Source organism: Lampris incognitus, chromosome 2, assembly GCF_029633865.1.
Source record: "Lampris incognitus isolate fLamInc1 chromosome 2, fLamInc1.hap2, whole genome shotgun sequence".
Classification (NCBI taxonomy): Eukaryota; Metazoa; Chordata; class Actinopteri; order Lampriformes; family Lampridae; genus Lampris; species Lampris incognitus.
The window spans coordinates 18376185-18383198 of record NC_079212.1 but is presented as its reverse complement, the minus strand read 5'-3'; positions in this window follow the sequence as shown (position 1 = coordinate 18383198).

The window sequence follows — 7014 nt, the reverse complement described above, 5'->3', positions numbered from 1 at the left end:
GTCTAAATGTTAGACATGCAGGACCTTGGGTGAGAAATAAGGAAAGGAGTTCAAATTTGTGCTTTTCTGTTGTTGGTGTTTTGTTTGTTGTTGTTCCCACGGACTTTATGGCACCATGCAGTCAAATAACCTCCAGAAACAAAGTGGAATCCAACGTGGGGCCCCAGCCGGCACTCTGCACCCACCGCGTCAGGGCAAGCGCCGCGGTTTTATGTCCACGCTGCTCTCTATGGATCTTCGTATATTCTAAAATACCAGTCCTTCCCCCAGACCCCCAGCGAGGCTGAAACCCGAACTTTACCTCCATCCCGCCCTCCTTCCCTCCTCCCTGCAGCATCTCCCCCTTCGGCTTTTGCTCACAGGACCTCCTTCCTCTCAAGGCCTTGCCAGCAGATGCACCCTGCTGAAACCTTCAACGTTTCAGCTTCAGTTCACGCGGGGTGCAGCAGTAAAATGGCGTCCCATATATGAAAAAAAGCAATACTTTTCTTTCTTTTTTTAAAAGTATACTTGAGTTTTAAAGTAGCTACGGTAATGTTGGGGAACTAAAATGTACTTTCAACGGGATGGGAAATAATTAAGTATTAAATTAATCGTCTTTCATATTAAAATCGTCAAGCTTAAGGCCTTCGCACACCTAGTGAATTTTTCGTCGGATAATTTCCCGCGTAAAAAAATTCGACCTCAAGACTCGGAAAAAGTAGTCAGTCATAAAATATTCACAACAGTTTCGATTTACTACTTTTTTGCGTTCTATAGAAGATTTTTGTGAGCTTGTTACGACGACGGATTTGAAAAATACGCGTACAAAATGTTCACGCTTCATGTGTTAAAGTATCGCGATGTTGCAGTGACTCAAGACCCCCCCCACCCCCATATACTAGCATAAGTAGTGCTGGGCAATATGGAGAATATCACCGTGATAATCACTGAGAAATTTATACATTATCAATATATATATCACGACATCTGCTTACATGTGCAAAAATATTATGTTTAAGAATCCAACTGAGGTTTATCACATTAAACTGATTGGTAATGTAAAGTAGTGTAACGTATACGAATAAGTAGACACGTTAGCCTTTGGCTAACGGGTCGGACCCTTTAGTCGACTGGTTAACGTTGTCGCCCGCGGTGCAGAACATACAGGTTCGCGTCCCGGCTGTGGCGGTTTCTGGACTGCCCCCCATAATTCGCTGCATTGGTGTCAGAAGTGGGATGGTGAGACCGTGAGGTCATTGGAAGCGCGTGCGCCCAAAGGCGTGAGGGAGCTGAAACGCGTGGACGCGCTTCCCGAAGGAGGGGGGCTAGTGTAACGTACACCGCTACGGGTCGTGTCCGAGGACCCTTTAGTCGGCTGGTTAACGTTGTCATCCGTGATATGGGAGACCCGGATTCGCTTCCCGGGTGAGGCTGTTCCTGGGCTGCCCCCGCTAATTCGCAACAGTATAATATCAAACCGAAACTAGGTTTCACATATTTCAGACCTCATTTTGTGAGAAAATTTAGGTAATAAAAGTCTGTTATCATTCATTCAGACAACAAAATTGTGTATATTGTGAGTTCAAGTTCAAGTTACCCCTGAATCACAATGTTGACGCACAATGAACATGATTGTAATTGGTAATAATTTCTACATCTTTGAATGTCTGAATTTAAATTGTTTTAATTTTTACTCATCTATTGTAATATATGGGTCTTCAGATGAATGCATTTTGTTGTACCTTTTCTTTAAGAAAAAAGGAGATGGAGCCTTAAAAAAAAGCATAATATCCATCCATCCATCCATCCATTACCCAAACCGCTTATCCTGCTCTCAGGGTCGCGGGATGCTGGAGCCTATCCAGCAGACATCGGGCAGCAGGCGGGAAGACACTCTGGGCAGGCCGCCAGGCCATCACAGGGCGATATCGAATCGCAATATTATAATGCTGCAATATTTGAAAAATTTCAATATTTATTGAATTATCACCAAAATATTGTATTATCGAATCAGGAGACACCTGCTGAGTTCCAGCCCTAATATTATGTTACGCTTTAGTTCTTAATTGGCCCACTTTTACTTCATAAAATTTTACTTGTAAGTGTACTTAAATTTGACTAAAAAGAAAACATGTACTAAAGACTGTGAAACTTATACTTTTAGCTGAGATTTATACTCTAAAAAACTGCAAGTACAGCTTTTTTTCCGTAAGGGTGGTCATTATCAAGTTCTCAGGCTTGATTTCAGATTCAATATGATGGAAAAAAGCAACTTAAATATTGGTTTTCAGCTCATACAAACAGCATCATGTGAAAGATGAACAGTTAACGTGTGTTACAAATTTCAACCAGAAGAAAGCTACGCAAACTGTCTTGTCTACCGAGTTGCCGGTTAAATGTCAGATCTGGTAATTAACTGAGCAATGCCCCTATAACCCATCTCAAATGTGCTACAGTTGAACAATCAGTTGCATTTCAGTCGATGAGGGGCATCTCAAACCTTTCCGCAAACACATTAGGGGAGATTAACAAGGAAAACAACCAGCAACTTTCACTTTAATTTAGCCTGTATTAGAGTCATTACATAGGGACACTGTGTTGGCAGAGATTAAAGTTGAGATATTGTTATAACTTCATAGATTATGAGCAAATGGCGGCCCAGTGGTTAGCACTGTTGCCTCACAGCAAGAAGATCCTGGGTTCGAACCCCACGCCATCCCAGGTCCTTTCTGTGTGGAGTTTGCATGTTCTCCCCGTGTCTGCGTGGGTTTCCTCTGGGTGCTCCGGTTTCCTCCTACCATCAAAAAGACATGCATGTTAGGGTTAATACTCCTGTCTGTGCCCCTGAGCAAGGCAATTGAAAGAACTGGAGTTGGTCCCCGGACACTGCAGCTGCCCACTGCTCCTAATGTGTGTATAAAGGAGGGGTTAAATGCAAAGAATGAATTTCATTCTATGTATGTACAGTGGCAATTAAAGTATCTTCCTCTTCTCTTCTCAAACCTTAAGACAACCTTTAAATTTTGATTGACCAATTAACAGCTGACTAATCCACTGCAACAGTTATGTCACGATCACATTGCAGTCAATGTGCTTAAGAGGAGGCCTGTCTATTTGGACGGGGACCAGTTGACACAAGGCTGTGAGAACCAGTTATGGGCCAAATCCTGCTAATGCTGCTTTGTTACAGCTGCAACAGGGGCTGCTTACTAGTCAAATACAAGCTTTCCCTCGAGTTAAATGTCAAAAATGGGCAATATGCCCATTTACGTGATCAGATGTGGTTGAAAAAATAATGAATGGCTGCAGCCATGCATGGATTCATTCACATCTCCAGCAACTGTCCTATCTGAGATAAAAGAGCACAGAAATGTCAGTACCTTCCACTGTGTCTGTTTCAGAGGAGATGAAGTATACATTATCTTTATCACATACCTCCATGGAAGATAGGACCAGGGGAGTGGGCTTTTAAAAGGGGTCTTTGTCACATGTGGAGGCACAGTAATTTCAGGGTCGTGACCCTCCAGAGAGCACCCTCATTCCACATACAGGACAGAAAGATCTGAACCCTCCATCGCAACTCTGAAATGCCCAGCTTCAGAGCTGTTTAATAGATGGCAGAGATTTTTCAAACATCACATTTTCATTTCAGCAGTTATGCTCATAGAATATCTTCTTAGTGTAGAAAGTGATTATTGGGTCAGCACAGTGGCTCTCAGAGAAAGCAAATCTTGGTTTGAGAATATGCAAGCTACATACTTCTTGGCAGCAAGTACACTTGAGCTGAAACCGTTGGATGCTAATGAGTCAGTTGACAAAAGCACTTTAGGAATTTCATCTGCCAGTTAAATCAATAATATGTGACCTTTGGACAATAGAGGATCACACAATGTCTCTCTGTGTTACACTCTGTAGTTTGCCCCGTCAGGTCAGGTCAGCGTTGCTTTGTAAAGTGAGTAAATATGGAGGAACTGCCCAGGCGACAGCAGGTTGATTTGGAGATGCTGCAAGGCATACTATAAAATTGTAGTATGCACGAATATCAGTTTCTCTTGAGAAAGGAGAGTTTGTTCAATTGCTGCAATCAAGTTAAAATTTGATTAACTATCATTGGAAAAATGATTGTTTTGCAGATTTATGCAACAGCAGAGTTTAGTTCACTGCAGCCAAGATGTAAGCACCTGTTATTCAGCGATACAGAAAACCCATTAAAGAGTGATATATATACAGTAGGATTTGCTGTCTCACAAAATTTCATCTCATGCACCCCGAAGTCATAAATACATGCACAAACAGAAGGATGGAGGAAGACCACAGTGATTGTAACTTAGCCGACCATGGCATATCTCCAAAAGTAACAGTACTGGGGAGGGAAACAGAAAATTCCATTCTTTATCCGGAGAAAATGAGGGATGAACAATTCGCAGGAAACAACACAGAGGATAAACTGCTGCACTATGGTTTGGAGAAGGAATTTTTTCAATCGACACCCAAATTATTGTTCCTGTTTTCTGGCTGCTTTACCACCACTTCATTGTAATGTCACTGAATCCGGAGCAGTGACAATAAAGGATACACCAGAACCAATTCTGGTATCACATATCGGGTTGATGCAAAGCTGAAATTGAGTATATGTACCAGAGCATTTACCCGAGGCTGAAGTCCAATACCAAAAGCCATTTGTAAAGTGTCATAAATAAAAGCAATATGGATGGATTAACCAAATTTTTGGCACATGGAAACCTGTATGTATTTCATTAATAGTGGGGGGGAGGGACTCTGATTCAATCTAAATTATTTTTGCCCATTGATCCCAAACTAATGGTCTAAGTTTGTACTGTTCAGTAAAATGAATGCATCGGATTGATACTCAGTATCTGCCAATACTTAAAGATTCGTCACTATAATCGGTATCGGCAGTGAAGAAGTGATATTGGTGCATCCCTAGTGGCAATATAACATGCAAATGCAGCACTGAAGACAGAACTGCATGCCATGGGATGCAATGCAAGAATAATGTCCCCAGTGCTGTCTACGCATTCTGTTTCTCTGGTACTCTGACTGTATACTCTCCTTCTCCCCTCTCCCAGCACACACACACACACACACACACACACACACACACACACACACACACACACACACACACACACACACACACACACACACACACACACACACACACACACACACAATAGGCCTCTGTGTGCAGGGCCCAAGGAATGCTGTGAGATGGCAGGGCAGTGGGGATAGCTGCATGGTGAGGATGGGGGGTAAGGGGGGGGGGTTACTGACGAAGGGTGTGGAAGGTAGTAGGATGAATGGGGTGGGTGGGTAAGGAAAGGGAAGGGGAAGAGAGATGGAGGGGTAACGGAAGGTGGGAGGGGTGGGGTGGGGGTTTGCTGATCTTTCATGACTGTATGAGTGCACAGAGGCTCCAGGGGTCTAGAAGGTGTCTAGGTTTCGGCGCTGTGGACGGGATGGTTTTGGTCTCCTGTGTACAGCGACTGGTGACGGCGAGTTGTCTGCACCCACCTGAAGGAGAGGAGGGGGACGGACAGGTCATGACACCGTCTCACTGCAAAACTTTTGTCCCTCATCAAAAACTAGTTTAAACCTGTTAATGACCTTGTAGTCCTGTTTTTTTGTTTCAGGGATGAGAATATATTGACTAAATGTGGCTTATTAGACAACGTAAGAAAGCATAGGTAAATGAATAAGTACATGGGTCAGTAGCACATGGTGCTGAAATGTAAAATGAAGTGACCAGGTGCGGCCTTGGAGAAAATTATAAGGAAATGTTATTTTGGTTTGCTATGCTGATTTGAAGAGATGACGCCAAACATTAGTGAATACAGTTTTTGAGATTATTTCAGTACTTGGTGGTAATTTCCAATGCAAACTGTGCATCGGTGAAAAACTCCCTCCAGTGGATGACTGGAAGAACTGGTAGTTATGAGGGCTGATCAAACGATGGGATTTACAGGACTAGTTATGCATCATTATATCTGAGGAAAGCTCTTAGCTAATTATATCCGTGGATGTTTGATATGAACAGTTAATGTATTTAGAGTCAACATAGTATTGGTATCGATGCTCTCTCTCTCTCTCTCTCTCTCTCTCTCTCTCTCTCTCTCTCTCTCTCTCTCTCTCTCTCTCTCTCTCTCTCTCTCTCTCTCTCTCTCTCTCTCTCTCTCTCTCTCTCTCTCTCTCTCTCTCTCTCTCCTTGTATACACTGATAGGCCTGTATGTCTGTGTCACTATGAGGAGGAATGTAGGTAAGACTCAGTTTGGGAAGAGAAGGAATTCCACTCGCCCTGTGTGGCACCTGGGTAATGGCCCATATAGTTTAATTTGAGAGACGCATCAAATGATGCATTCAATGTGCACAGTAGCACGCAACCATCTGTAATAAAGAGCCTCCTTTCACCGAACATGGTTCTTATTGCAAAGTCTCTCCTTGATATCAAATTGTTGTCACGCAGGTACTATAATGAACTTTGGTAAAGCAGTAGAGTAGGCTGCAAGGCCCGACTCAAGACAGAAGTTGAGCTGCGTTAGATTTAGTTTGTTTTTGTTTTTTAGGAACAATATTTCTGTGATGAAGGGGGGAAAAATCCAGTGTTCTTTGCTGTGAAACATCCTATTTCGAGCGAGCATTTTAGGTCCATGAGAGCAAGTCAAGGAAACAAAACACAGCATCACACCTCAGAAAATGTGCTGCTGCTGTGTCGAGTATTGCAACAGATCCTCAGGTTGTTCAGGATACAGCTAGCGAATACTAAATCAGAACCACAGCGTGGAGATTTATTTGATAATCTGCATGGATCTAAAGCCATTTCTTTTGAATTTAACATGTGCGGACACAGTTTAATCTCTTGGATTTGTCTCATAATACCGGATCAATTTTTAACGCAGCTAATCACTGCTCTGAGTGCAGCAATTCTAAGACACCTTTTCTCTCTTTACGTCTCTACAGCTGTCCAAAGTGGCCTCTGGACCAGGACTGTGTCCAGACCTGCAGATTACCGA